Source organism: Tursiops truncatus, chromosome 14 (assembly GCF_011762595.2).
Source record: "Tursiops truncatus isolate mTurTru1 chromosome 14, mTurTru1.mat.Y, whole genome shotgun sequence".
Taxonomy (NCBI): Eukaryota; Metazoa; Chordata; class Mammalia; order Artiodactyla; family Delphinidae; genus Tursiops; species Tursiops truncatus.
The window spans coordinates 8,220,850-8,236,247 of NC_047047.1; the positions used below are offsets into that span (position 1 = coordinate 8,220,850).

At 42.3% G+C, this 15,398-nt stretch overlaps 1 long non-coding RNA gene across 1 annotated transcript in view; it reads left to right on the forward strand.

Moving 5' to 3' along the window:
* Window positions 1-10,307: 10,307 nt before the first annotated feature.
* LOC141276301 (uncharacterized) overlaps window positions 10,308-15,398 on the forward strand; it is a 34,350-nt gene continuing 29,259 nt past the window's right edge. Inside the window, exons 1-2 of the long non-coding RNA XR_012325583.1 lie at window positions 10,308-10,522; window positions 10,623-10,831. This is a non-coding gene — a long non-coding RNA (uncharacterized lncRNA). The remainder of the gene's footprint in view (window positions 10,523-10,622; window positions 10,832-15,398) is intronic.

Consider the following 15,398-nt stretch of genomic DNA (forward strand, 5'->3'; position numbering starts at 1 on the left):
TGGGCAAGTTTTGCTCACAAGATAGCAAGCGGCCACTTTGAAGATGCAGAGTGACTTTTAAAAACAGCCGAACCAAATGGAACAAAATGTGGGTGTTGGCTGCGTAGAAGGAGTGTGCTGTGTCGAAAGTGAGACCACGAGCTGTTATTGAAGCCAAAGGGTTGACCTCAAATGGTTTAAGCCACTTGGGGAAGGAGATGAGACCATGAGAATGAGCAGAAGTGGGGTCCAGGCAGAGCGCACAGACCCCCATCTCTGCCTCCCACCAGAGAAGAAAATCGCTCCATTGATACTGTCCAAAGAGGTCAGGTGTTTCTCTGCGCTGTACCCTAACAACACAGCCCATCTCCAGAAGTTTCCAAGAATGTGCTCCCAGAAGTCTGTTTCCATAACTAGCCCATATACTGGCATCTGAAGCCTCTGCTTGGGCTTCCCTCTCCCTGCCATTCTAACTAATTGTATCAATTTTTTTAAGTGTTTCAACTTAGAAGAGCACCTGGGAATCTAAACTAGCTGCTTTGTTTGCTTTCTTTGTTCCCTGCTGTTCCCAGCTTCCATTAGGGATCATCTTCCTTGGACAATCTAACTGTTGTCTTTGATTCACTTTGGGTCACCCAGATTCCACAGCCTCCTTATTCCTTTTCCCATGACCACTTGGAACTACCACCTCACTGGCTCATCCCATATCAACTCCAGGCCCAATCCCTGCTGGCAGCAAGGGCGGAAATGTTTTCCACCTACGTGAGTTTACACAGGCACTTTCTACCCAAAGAGCCTTTACCCAATGCAGGACCTGCTCCTGTTTTTCCCCAGGTATTGTGGATTGAATCGTGTCCTACCCAAAGAAAATGTGTTGAAGTCTTAACCCCCAGTACTTCAGGGTGTGACTTTGTTAGGAACGAGGATCATTGTAGATGTTAGCAGTTAAGATGAGGTCATGCTGGAGTCGGCTTCTAAACCAATGTGACTGGTATTCTTGTAAGAAGACAGCGTGTGAAGACACAGACACACAGAGAGAATGCCATGTCACGATGAAGGTAGAGATTGGAGCTATGCAGCTGCAAGCCAGGGCACATCAAAGATTGCCAGCAACCCATGAGAAGCTAGGAAGAGGCAAGGAAGGATGACTCCCCTATAGGCTTCAGGGGTGCATGGCCCTGCCCACACCTTGATTTTGGACTTCTAGCTTCTAGAACCATAAGACAATAAATTTCTGTTTTCTTACGCATCCCAGTTTGTGGTACTTTCTTAGGGAAGCCCTAAGAAACTAATACAATGAATAACTCTCATTTGCACCTGACTTTCACTGTAATAGGGAAAAAACAAATCTGACTCCAATTGGATCTGTTTCTTTTACTTTAATCTTTGTATTCTATTGCTTTTGCTACAAGTTAAGAATGTTGCCTATGGCCTAAAATTTACAGGAAAGCCCATTCTCAAGGCTATAAACTTTAAAGGTGTAACACTTTTCCATCCTTACCGAGATAAAAAGTTGAAGAACAGAGAGTAACATATTTCTTGTTGGAAGTTTACAGGAACATCGTGACCTGACCTATGTGGACAACCGCAAGAAGGAAAGAGCCTGATGCCAAGAAGTTTGCAATAACCAACCTCACCCTCTCCCCTTTTAGTATAAAAGAAGGCTGAATTCTAACTCAGGTAAGATGGTTCTTTGGGATACGAGTCCACCATCTTCTCTGTCTGTTGGCTTTCCAAATAAAGTCACCATTCCTTGCCCCAACAACTCATTTCTCAATTTATTGGCCTGTGGTGAGGTGAGCAGTATGAGCTTGGACTCGGTAACACACCTCCTCCAGGAAGCCAGTCAGGGTTAGGAGCCACTGCTCTGAAATTGTATTTTATCCTCTGTTTAACCCCCTAGTAAAATAAGATTTCTTAAATTATATATATATATATATATATACACACACACACACACACACACACACACATTTTTTTTTTTCTTTTTTCACTTTCCTGGTAATTCCTTTCAAGTAAATGATCAGCCCTGATATGGTCAAAGGTATGATAGAATAGGGGAAAAAATACTAGCAAGGTTCTTCCCGACTTTTAGATTCTAAAGCCTGGGTCCTCAGAGGAATGTGGAGGACTGAAGCATAGACATCATGTTTGGGAGGAGTGAGGTTTGAGGAATGGTTCGAAAATATTCCCCCTGGTGTGGAGGGAGGAGGATGAAGAGGGGAGGAGAGGAGAGCAGAGGGTTGGAGCGTTTCAGGGAGAGAGGCTGCAACTGGCTTCCCTAGAAGAGTCCTGGGTAATGTTTGTCCAGGGTCAGGGAGGGGGAAGCAGCTCAAACCACTTTATAAGCATTTAGTCTCCACAAATTCCTGGGAGGTGTTATTATTTATAAATGAGGGAACGAGGTCTAGACATATTAGTGACTTGCACAAAGACAAACCCCAGGTAAGTAGGTGTGGTAGCCTCCAGGGTGGCCTCCACTGAGCCCAGCTTCCTGGTATTCATGCCCTGGCGTGGTTCCCATATTGAATCAAGATTAGTCTGTGGGACCAAGACGATATGGCAGAAATGATGGTGTTTCACTTCCAAGGCTAGGTCATAAAAGAGGGAAACATGAGAGCAAGAGTTTGAAGGCTGGTTTTGAAGACACTTTCCCAAGGACAGAGTGATGACTTGAGGTGTCACAGGAGTCCTTGCCTCCCTGGGGAGTGGTACCTGGTCTGAAAAGATTGTGGAAAATTCAGTCCAAGAGGTAGAAAGCAAGTTCATATCTGGTCAGGGAACCAGGAAAGGCCTGTGGGGTTTTGAAGGATAAGCAGGATTTTTTTATCAGCAGAGTTGATAGGAAGAAAAGAATTCCAAGTGGAGAAATTAGCATGAGCAATGGACAGATATGGGAAAGTGTGAGGCACGCTTGCTGAACAGCACACGCAGTCATACACGGAGGGGGAAGAGGGGGCAGAACGCTATCACATCATAGCAATGTCGACTGAAAAGAAAATGCATAATCTAAAAGTTGAGAATTATGTTTTATTAGGAGGACAAAACTGAGAACTTAAGCCTGGAAGACAGCCTCTCAGATAGCTCTGAGGGACAGCTCCAAAGAGGTAAGGGAGGAGCCAAGATATACAGGAGTTTTGCAGGAAAAACTAGGTAGTCAGAACATCCAAAGATTACTGTTAATTAAAGAAAACCAGGGTCTTCCCTGGTGGCACAGTGGTTAAGAATCCACCTGCCAATGCAGGGGACACGGGTTCGAGCCCTGGTCCAGGAAGATCCCACACGCCGTGGAGCAACTAAGCCTGAGCACCACAACTACTGAGCCTGTGCTCTAGAGCCCACGAGCCACAACTACTGAGCCCACATGCCACAACTACTGAAGCCCACGTGCCTAGAGCCCATGCTTCGCAACAAGAGGAGCCACCACAATGAGAAACATGCGCACCGCAACGAAGAGTAGCCCCACTCGCTGCAACTAGAGAAAGCCCATGCGCAGCAATGAAGACCCAGTGCAGCCAAAAATAAATAAATAAATTTAAAAAAAGAAAACCAGACATCTCAAGTGAATGAATGTAGCACTTTTCTATGTATGGGTAGATGCAAGAGTCTGGGCTCATTGAAATCGTTCCTTTTATATGCATCTTAGCTCTCTAGGGCCAGAGTCCTGGCTTTTCTCCATCCTCAGGGTGCACAGTTGGGGGCTGCAGTGGCTGATGGCTTGACGGATGCAGCATCCTTTGTTTACTGATATGGCAGGGGACATTCTTTGTCCACAGGATGAAAGAGATTTGACTGGTCATTTAACCCAATTTCTTCAGTTTAGTTTTGTCTTCATGGGGTAAAGGGCTTTGAATGACAGTCTGTGGAATGTAACCATTGTTCTATGGACAGTGAGAAGACAAGGTTTGTCGGACAGCTGGGGGCAGGCTTCATTCTGAGTTAAAGAATTGGTTTCCTGTTCAATAGAAGAAGAAGTGTCACGGGCTCTAGAACTCTGTTTTCTTTCCCAATTGGACTATGTGCTGTTTGATTCCTAAACCCACGCTAAGATTTCAGCCTTTGCAAAACTTGATGCTGCTCCACAGAAGCTCACCTTCCTTACCAGCCAGTGGGATTCTAACCATTCTTCAGGCCCAGTTTAAATGTTATAACCGTGTTTTCCAAATGTTTTACTAGCTTCCAGGCAGAGGATTATACTCTGATAGGATTGTCACTGCCTGCACCTGTGCAGGTTTAGCCACGTGTGACTGTTTCTGATGATTTGATCGTCTCTTTGATTGAGTTATTTGCATTGGTAACACCAGGCAAGATTGAATTTAAACTTGAATTCAGTTCCCTAAGCACCATTTACTACAACTCTGAAAGAGCATATGTGATGCAGAACTGAAACTAAAAATAGTGTAGCATGCAAAAGACTCCCTGAGGGTGAGACTTCTGGTTTTAAAATGTGGCATAAAGAGGGCAATTTCCCTCTTCTCTGAGAAATCACCCCAAAGCAAGAAGGAGAATAAGAAACAGGAACAAAACTCTAGATTGAAAGAAATAAAGAGACATCTGTAACCCTGAACCAAAATAGATGAAGTGCAGTGAAGGTCAAGTAGGCGCGTGGGAAGATAATGAGAGAGGATAGCCACTGTTGGAAATGTCACTCAAACCCAGGAAAGCCTGGTTCCTCAAAGTAAGTGACACACCCTAAGGGACAAAACCAATGACCTCTTCTTGGAATAATGGGAACAGTACAGGTTTGTGGCTGGAAATTCTGTAGAGTGGTTAAATCTAAAGTCTTGACAAATAAGAAAGGTGGAACTGGATGAGGAAGGACACAGATGGGCCATGTTTGCATTCTGAATGTGACGCAGAAGGGTGTGAGCAATCTAATCTGACTGAGGAGAGATAAAGGATATAAGAACTCTCACACACAACCACGTTTAGCCTGGGAAGTGGCACCAGCCCTTCTGCCATTTAAACCTCCAGGCAGACTCCATCTCTTTATAAAAGAGTATTAATTTTTTTTTAAGCCACAGAATCTAAACAAAGATAGCACATGAAAATAAAGATGAAAGTAACAGTGGGGAAGTGGCTGGTGAAAAACAATTACCAAAAAGGCTGTTGCCACAGAACAGATGAAAAGTTGACTAAACATAGTTCCAGGAATTTTAGAAAGAAATGAGTGAAGTATTTCCTCATGAAAAAAGAAGAGCACATGGGCTTCCCTGGTGGCACAGTGGTTAAGAATCCACCTGCCAATGCAGGGGACACGGGTTTGAGCCTTGGTCTGGGAAGATCCACATCCCGTGGAACAGCTAAGCCCATGCGCCACAACTACTGAGCCTGTGCTCTAGAGCCTGTGAGCCACAGCTACTGAGCCCACGTGCCACGACTACTGAAGCCCGCGTGCCTAGAGCCCATGCTCCACAACAGAAGCCACCACAATGAGAAGCCCACGCACCACAACGAAGAGTAGCCCCCGCTCGACACAACTAGAGAAAGCCCATGCATAGCAATGAAGACCCAATGCAGCCAAAAAAAAAGAAAAAAAGGACGAGCACAAAGCAAGATTGAAGAGCTTTGTAGACAAGGTAAGGCACAGAGGAAGACGGAATATGAGTCAGCAAAGCATAGGCAACCAGAGGAATAAAAAGCAAAACCACTACAGAAACAAAGACTCAAACAGATGCGGCACACAAGAGAAGAGGGCTTAGCTGGAAAATACAATAAGGTAAAAGGAAGAGAGAATTGAGAAAAGCGAGCTAGTGAAATTAAAATAACCAAATAACTTTAAGTGATTCGGAGATATTGCCAGTATGATGGAGTAGTTTGTATCAGATCACCCTTCCCCACGAGAACAACAGCAGGTTACACACAGAAGAGGGAATTAGGAAGTTGAAAAATAAGTCAGTTGCAATTCTGAAAGGAAAAACAAAGAATAGGAGAAATAAGTGTAAGACATATACGGGACATGGTTAAAAAAAAAAAAAATAAGTCTCACATAAATGCAATTCAAGTCCCAGAAAGAGAGAAGAGAGAGGATGTGGCTGCAGAGAATCTGGTTATTAATTTTCCAAAAGTGATGAAAGGTATCAAGTCATAGATACAAGAATCCAAGTAGGATAAGTACAAAGAAAACCACACCTAGGCCCATCATTAAAAGGCTAAAGGCTCCATATTCTGTCTATGGAATGTGTATCTCTCTAAATAAATCCACTTCTTACCTTAAAAAAGGAAAACCAAAAACCAAAAAAAAAAGAAGGCTGAAGGCCAAAGATAAGAAAAAATATAGAAAGAAAGCATAAAAACACCAAAATACTCCAATAAAGACGTTTAAAAAAAAAGAATGGAAAATATAAATAGCCCTTTATTTGTTAAATAAAACTGAACATATAATTAAAACTCATTTCACAAAGAAAATTCCAAGCTCTAATGACTTCAATGGGAAATTTCTGCAAATAACAATAGGTTCAATATTACACAAACTTGTCCAGAGAAAAGACAAAAAGTTGAGGCCAGCATAAACTTGATCACAACCTGACACTTCAATAAAAAAGTTTATCACCAGAACAAAATATAAATGTTCTAATTACCAGAAAACACATACACACACACAAACACACGAAGTCAGACAACATGGTGAAAGATTTCAAAGGAAGCAATCAAAACAAAAGCGTAACATAAAATAGGACAGAATTGAGACCCAAGGGTGTTAGTTAAATTAATAAATATAAACAGGCTCACCTATAAAAAAGGAAATCAGATCACCAAAAAAGCCCACAGTTCTAATGTATGGAAATACATACAACTCTATGTAAGAAATATACCCAGAACAAATTGATCAGGAAGGTTAAATTTTTTTAGATGTGCAAAGGCCAGGCAGGCAAAGGTAAAGAAAGAAAAAAAAGCAGGGTCGTAATCTTTATTATAGATAAGTTGAAAATTCAGGACAAAAAGCATTTCCAAGCTAAGGAAAAGCACTTCGTTATAGCAAAATTGTGCAATTCACAAACTGTCATGAACTTCTGTGCCTCAAATAATATCATGTAGTCAGTGTTTCCAGTTGACTCACTCAGTACAACCTCAGTCAACCTCTAGCACAAAAACAGCTAGAAAGCGTGGCACTTAAGTTCCTTTCATCAGACGTATCGACAGGAGAATTGGAACACAAGTGAGCAGCGGGAGATGATCAACCACGCACAGGGATTGGCATCAACTGGAAAGCAGCAGTGGAAGCATTTGGTTCTTCTGGGACAGCTGGTGGAGGTGTTCCTGTCTTGTCCCTGGCATTTTGCATAGCAAGTGTCAGATGGCAGCAGCTGTGGAGTTTGGGGCAGTGGTGCAGTGGGCATGCTCTTTGCCTATCCTATGCTTGTTCCCTCACTGTATTTAGGAAGAAGATAACTTGTTTTCTCGTCTTCACAGTTCTACAGGTAGAGGAATTTTGCCCCAGGATGGACCATACCCCGGGTCTTACTCATAGATTTAGAGGTTTTAGAAGATGAGATTTGGGATTTTTTTATGAGATTTGAGACTTAAAGTTGATAGGGGAACAGGTCAAGACTTTGGGAATCTTAGGATGGGATGAGTGTGTTTTGCTTATGGAACAGACTTGAATTTTTTAGATGCCAGAGGGCAGACTCTACTAGGTTGAATAGTGTCCCTCCAAAATTCCCATTCATCTGCAACCTTAGAGTGTGACCTTATTTGGAAATAGTCTTTGCAGATGTAATGACTTAAATTAAGATGAAGACATACTGGATCAGACTGGGCCCTAAGCCAATGACTAGTGTCCTCATATGAGGAAAAAACACATACACACATCAGAGAAGGCCACGTCAAGATGGAGATGGAGATGGTTTGTTGCATCTACAAACCAAGGATCACCAAGGATTGCTAACGACCACCAGAAACTGGGGGAGACAAGGAAGGATCCTCCCTAGAGCCTTCAGAGAGCGCGTGGCCCTGCTGATACCTCACTTTCAGGCTTCTAGCCTCCAAAACTGTGAAAGAATACGTTTCCAATGTTATAAACCACTAAGTTGGAGGTAACTTGTTTTAGCAAATCTGGGAAACCGTTATAGTGATCCTCTGGTCTTTTTTCTATACATACATACTTTTCTTGAATGTATGTGTGTGTGTGTGTGTGTGTGTGTGTGTAAAATTAAGGTGTGTAGACACTTTTTTAGATATAAAGCATCTTTCTATGTGTTCAAGTAAACCCCACAGCTGCATACTTAATGGCCATGTGCATGCCATTTCATGAATGCCACAGAATTTAGTTCACCTTTTCCTCATGGCTGGATATTAATATTCTCCTTACTGTCCCATCTAACATCTCTTTAAAGTTCGCCTGACCCTGGGACTTCCCTGGTGGTCCAGTTGTTGAGACTCCTCACTCCCAATGCAGGGGGCACTAGTTCCATCCCTGGTCAGGGAACTAAGATCCTGCATGCTGCATGGTGTGGCCAAGAGAAAAAAAAAAAAAAAAAAAAGGTTCACCTGACCCTGTATGAGAGGTAGCAGAGGGTGGTAGTTAGAGCTCAGAATCTGGAGCCAGACTGAGTTCAAATCACGACTCTACCTCATACCAGCTGGCTAAGAGTGCCTGAGGTATAGAACCCCTCTGTGCTCCCGTTTCTTCCTGTATGAGGTGGGAACAATGTCTGTACCCTCCTCATAGGTTATTGTGAGGACTGCTGGGTACAGGGAAAGCCCTTAGAACAAATGGTGCTAACAATGTCAGGTGTTTTATCTAACCCTAACCCTAACCCATCGGTACTCCTGCCCCTTCTCCTCCACAGTAATGACCTCACCTTTCTTCACACAGAACCTTCCATTGTGAGGAGGAGTGAGAAAGCCCTGGAGAGTGTGTGGTACAACTTTAATGCCCTTAAGTTCTGAGAAGACTTTCAAACCTAACTCTCTCCCCTAATTCCTCTGAGATGAGACCAACGTCCAAAGGAGCGGGAATGACACCATTCAGTGGAAACACCATCTGGGAAGGACACACGCAGGTGGCCAAACTCTTCTCCAGCTCCTCAAATGGTTCTGTTCAAAGAATGCAACAGATTACAGTCCAACAAAAATGTGTTGAGGGCCTACTACAAGCTAGGCCCTGAGCTGGATGCTTTCACAGTTATCTTTTTAAAAAATTTTATTTTACTGAAGTATAGTTCATTTACAATGTCATGTTAGTTTCTGCTGTACAGCACGATGATTGAGTTATACATATATATTCTTTTTCATATTCTTTTCCATTATGATTTATTACAGGGTATTGAGTATAATTCCCTGTGCTATATAGTAGGTCCTTGTTGTTTATCCATTCTATATGTAATAGTTTGCATCTGCTAACCCCAAACTCCCAATCCATCCTTCCCCCACCCCTCCTCTCCCTTGGCAACCACAAGTCTGTTCTCTATGTCTCACAGTTATTATCTTGTTTCATCCTCACAATAGCATCATTGTCTCACAGCAAACAAATACACAAATCTATACTAAGCTATAGAGGCTAAATATTAAAGCCAGAGGGAGTAAACCAGTGGTTCTCAAATTAAACACGCCACGGAATCACCTGGAGAGTTTGTTAGAACTCAGGTTGACGTCAGAGTTTCTGATCAAGTTGGTCCGGGGTGGTGGAGCCTGAGAATTTGCATTTCTAACAAGTTCCCAGGTGATGCTGATACTGCTGGCCCCAGGGAGCACGCTTTGAGAACCCCTGGAGGAGATGCTGCAGTCTCTCAGCGACCATCCTGAACGCCCCTCTTCCCCCCGGGGATGTTGTGGTGCTCTCAAAGGGCAGATGCTTCCGATGTCTACATGTCTGCTTACGCACCTTCCTTCTGCTGCTTCCTGCCTCGTCTAACCGAGTAGTACTTACGCTTGGGTGTCCCTGAGGGTTTCTGGATGGGGTTCCAGGAATGAAACCCAGCGTGCGTGCTCTGTGGCAGATTTAAGAGAATTTCAAGGGCAGTGTTTGCTGTACTTGATTTTGCCTTCTGTGCCAATTACAGAACATCATCTGCTCATAGATTCTGATGCCACTGCATAATAATACCTGGGATAGACTGTGAGAAGAAAGATTTTACACACACACACACACACACACACACACACACACACACACACACAACTGAGGGGGAGGGGCGGGACAGGAAGGATTTATGCGTGTGAAGGCATGTGTGCTTACACCTGAAGACGTCAGGAGCTCTTGTTAGGGCGGGCAGTCCAGGCAGAGAAATAGCAGGTGCAAAAGCACAGAGGCAGAAATGCCTAGGCTTGTTTAGGAATTGATGAGGGGATGTGTCATGTCACCTATGTTCCTCTCTTTACTGAGGGGCATTAGCTCCTGATACTAACGGAGGGCTACACTGCTTACATTTTCTCTTTCGTTTCCAGGGCTAAAATGATTTGGCATAGCTCTGATGGGCTAGGAGTGCAATGGAAAAACACCAAGAGTATCCTGGCACTGGTTACACAATCCTCTTAGGCCAGCATTGTCCAGTAGAACTTTCGGTGATGATGGAAATGTTCTAGAGCTGTGCTGTCCCAGGTTAGTCATAGGTGGCCCATGAAACACTTGAAATGTGGCTAATGGAATGGAAGAACTGAATTTTTAATTTCAGTTAATTTAAATTCAATTTTAATTTTAGATTGAAATAGGTACACCTGGTGACCTGTGATGGCAGCTCCAGAGGCAGGCCATTGGAGATCATAACTGCTATGGTCTTCCAGCTATGGCTATGGTGACTGCCTGAAGGCAAGATTCTGAATTCAATGCTGGTGGAAATAAATGATGAAGGAGATATGGTCCCTGTCCTTGAGAGAGACAGAACTAAACATGCGACCGGAAAGTCAAGAGGTGAGTGCAGCAAGACAGGGAGCCCAGGATTCTGTGAGAACACATGGAGAGCCTCGTGGTCCTGTCTATTGCTCAGAGATGGCGTCTCAGAAGGGCAGCGGCTGGGCTGAGGGTGAGGACGAGCTGGAGTTAGTATGAGAGGCTGGGGAAGGGCCAAGGGGAAGCGGTGGTGCCCTGGGGTTGTCATGGCGACACTGAGGCCCTGGAAATCACAGCGTGCCCTTGGGCTGCTATTAAATTAAGCCACCAAACCATGGCAGGGAATTGCCATTTATTTATTTTTATACTTTATTTCATCCCCAAAAGAGTTAAGGAGGATTGTAAGAACAAACACAGAGCACAGCAGGATAAAAATAGAAAGCCCTTAGAGTGAAGGGAAAGTAAGGGCAACTAGTAAGATGAACCCAGAGGGCTTCTGGGTTGTCTCCATCCTTGATGAGCTGTCAGCTGCTTTACTCACATGGAGGAGTCCCTGCCCGCGCTGACATCTGGGGTCTAAGGCACTTGATATCACAGTAGCTGGGTCCTGGGCAGGCTTCCCCAGGAAGCGCCTGACGAAACAGTTGTCCGAAGATGGAGGTGAATTTGAAGAAGGCAGCACCACGGAGCCCTCCCAGTTCCATAAGTGCAAGAAGCAAGAACATGTAACTCAGATCCGTGACCTAACACCCTGCTATGGATTGGACTGTGTCCCCCCAAAACATAATTCAAGTCCTAGCCCCCAGCAGCTCAGAAAGTGACCTTCCTGGAAAATAGGGTCTTTGCAGATGTAGTCAAGTTAAAATGAGATCATGAGGGTGGGCCCTATTCCAATATGACTGATGTCCTCACGAAAAGGAGAAATTTGGACTCAGGGACAAACACACACAGAGGAAAGAGGGTCACGTGAAGACAGAGGATTGGAGTCATGCACTCGTAATTTTAATGAGTGCCAAAGATTGTCAGCAAACCACCAGAAGCTGGCAAGAGGTTTAGGAAGGGTCCTTCCCCTACAGGTTACAGAGGGAGCATGGCCCTGCCAACACCTTGCTTTTGGACTTCTAGCCTCAAGAACTATGAGACAATAAATTTCTGTTGTTGTAAGCCACCTGGTTTTGTGGTGTGCTGTTATGGCAGCCTTGAGAAACTAACACAGACCTTGACTCTGGACATGCTGCTTGAAAGGCAGTTAGGGTCAGAACTAGCTTGGGAATGTGTGAGGTTCCGGGTAGGGTTCTCAGGGGGACTGTGTATGGGAGAGGCCCTGGGTGAGAGGTGAGTGCTTCAGCAACAAGGAACTCCAGGAACGCTCACCATTCATTTACTTATTACTGCACCACATGGCACAGGTGTAGACCACGCGTGTGTGCGCACGCGTGCTCGCGCGCGCGCACACACACACCCACACCAGTCCATACGCAATCTTAGAAAGACTTCCCATTTCCTGATTGATGTGCTACTTATTTCTGGTTTGGGTTTTGTCTTGTTTTTTAGTTCCTAATGTCTTTGATTAACCATTTTTCTACATACTCTGTAACATTTTATTTTAAAATACAAACAGCCAGTTATAACTACTGTGCACCTTTCATTCCACGTCAGGATTACAGCATCCCTTGTCACACCTGACAGAAAGTTTAGACGTGCCCTTAGGTGACTAAATTCACTGGAAATGATACAAATGAATAATAAAAAAATGTTTAAAGTGGAAGTAAGGCCAACTAGTCAGTTTGTCTTAGTGTATAACAAAGCTTCAACATTCATTGTGCAATTTTTTTATTTCTAAATTTGTTTTGATAACCGCATTCCAATGTAAGTTGGCTTTGATTTTTTTAATACTTTTCTGGGCCTTATTTTCCTTCTCTGTAAAGTAGGGATGATAATAACGCTATCTCTGAGGTTGCCGAGGCTTCACAGTTAACTTGGAAACATGCCAGGCACATACCTAGTGCTCCAGGGTGTTAAGTCTGAAAGGTATTTCGGGCCCAGGTCCTGCCCTTAAGGAGTCTATAGTCAACTTTGGGATACCAGCAAGTGAGGCAACACTGGGTTTCTTCCTCTCCCCAGCCGCTCCCCTCAGCCCTTCCTTTACCTGGGAGAAAGTCTTTTCTAGAAGGTTAAAAAGACAGAGACTGTGATAGTAAAAGAGTGTTAAAGATAGATTAGCATCTTTCAGGCTTCTCCTTAGCTCAATATGACTACAGTTTCCTAAACTTTACTGGAGCTCTTTGTTTCTTCAAGTGGATCCAAGTAACTGTTTAGTGTCCTTTATTTCTGTCTGAAGGACTTTCTGTAGGCAGGTTTGCTAGTGATGAATTTTCTCAGTTTTTGTTTATCTAGTTATGTCTTAATTTCACCTTCTTTTTTCAAAACTATCTTTAGAAAGACAGTTTGCTGGACACAGAATTCTTGGTCAACAGTCTTTTTCTTTCAGAACCTTTGACTATTTCATCCCTTCTGGCCCTGTGGTTTCTGATGAGAAATCAATTGAGCTTACTGAGGATTTCATGTTTATGATGAATTGCTTCTTTCTTCCTGTTTTCAAGGTTCACTTTTTGTCTTTAGCTGTCAATAGTTTGGTTTGATATTTGATATTTCTAGTTTGATATTTCGAGGTGTGGATCTTTTTAAGTTTATCCTGCTTGAAGTGCGTTGAGTTTCTTGGATGTGTAGATTATTTTTCATCAGATCTGGAAAGTTTTGAGCCATGGTTTCTTAATATATTATTTCTGCCCCTTTCTCTTTCTCCTCTTCTTCTGGGACTCCAGAAGATTCGGGGAGTCTCTGTTCATTTTTGTTCACTCTTTTTTCTTTTTATCCTTCAGAATAGATCATTTAATTTGGCCCATTTTCAAGTTCACTGATTCTTCCTTCTGCCTGTTCAAATTTGTTGAGCCCTTCTAGTGAATTTTCATTTCAATTACTACACATTTCTATATTTTTTCATAATTTCTATCTATTAATATTTTGTATTTGGTGAGACATCATTGTCATACTTTCCTTTAGTTCTTTAACAGGTTTCCTTTAGTTCTATGAACATATTTAAAATAGCTAATTTAAAACCACTGTCACCATGATTCTGGGCACTTGGTTTTCAAGGCTGCCACAGAGCTGGGTGGGGAGGAGGGGAAATGGAAATAGGGCAAGTTAAAATGCCAGAAAAACCATTGTTCTTACTCTAATTCAGCCTTTAAAGGAATAAATAAATAAACACTACTTCTGGATTGCTAAAAGTCTTTGGTTAATTTCCACAGTTCTGAAAAACATTGATTCTGAAAAGTTTGCCATTTTTTGCTTTTATGGAGTTTTGCCTATCCTTACATTGCCACATTTGCTGACATTACTTAATTTCATTGATTTCTGGTCTTTTATTATTTTTTTCTCAGCACTTCTTTAGATGCATCCTGCAAATATCGATAAGTTGTATTTTATTTTCATTTAGTTACATGGAACTTTTTCCATTGAGGCTTCCTCTTTAACCCATGGATAATTTAGAATTCTGTTGTTTTATATCCAAGTGTTTATAGATTTTCCTATTGACTTTCTGTTATTGATTCCTACCTTGGTTCCATTATCTTCAAAGAACTTACTTTGTATGATTTAAAATCTTTTAAGTGTGTTGAGGTTTGGGGATGGAAAAAGATATTCCATGTAAATGGAAATCAAAAGAAAGCTGGAGTAGCAATACACATATCAGATACAATAGACTTTAAAATAAAGACTTTTACAAGAGACAAGGAAGGACACTACATAATGATCAAGGGATCAATCCAAGAAGAAGATATAACAGTTACAAATATATATGCATCCAACATAGGAGCACCTCAATACATAACGCTAATGCTAACAGCCATAAAAGAGGAAATCGACAGTAACACAATAATAGTGGGGGACTTTAGCACCTCACTTACACTGATGGACAGATCATCCAGACAGAAAATTAATAAGGAAACACAAGCTTTAAATGACACAATACACCAGATTTAACTGATATTTATAGGACATTCCACCTGAAAAGAGCAGATTATACTTTCTTCTCAAGTGCACATGGAACATTCTCCAGGATAGATCACATCTTGGGTCACAAATCAAGCCTTGGAAAATTTAAGAAAACTGAAAACATATCAAGCATCCTTTGCAACCACAACACTATGAGATTAGAAATCAATTACGGGGATAAACGTAAAAAACACAAACACATGGAGGCTAAACAATATGTTACTAATAATCAGGAGGTCACTGAAGAAATCAAAGGGGAAATCAAAAAATACCTAGAGACAAATGACAATGAAAACACAGTGATCCAAAACCTATGGGATGCAGCAAAAACAGTTCTAAGTGGGAAGTTTATAGCAATACAATCCTACCTCAAGAGACAAGAAAAATCTCAAATAAACAATCTAAGCTTACACCTAAAGAAACTAGAGAAAGAAGAACAAACAAAACCCAAAATTAGTAGAAGGAAAGAAATCATAACGATCAGAGCAGAAATAAATGAAATAGAAACAAAGAAAACAATAGCAAAGATCAGTAAAACTAAATGCTGCTTCTTTGAGAAGATAAACAAAATTGATCGACCTTTGCCCAGACT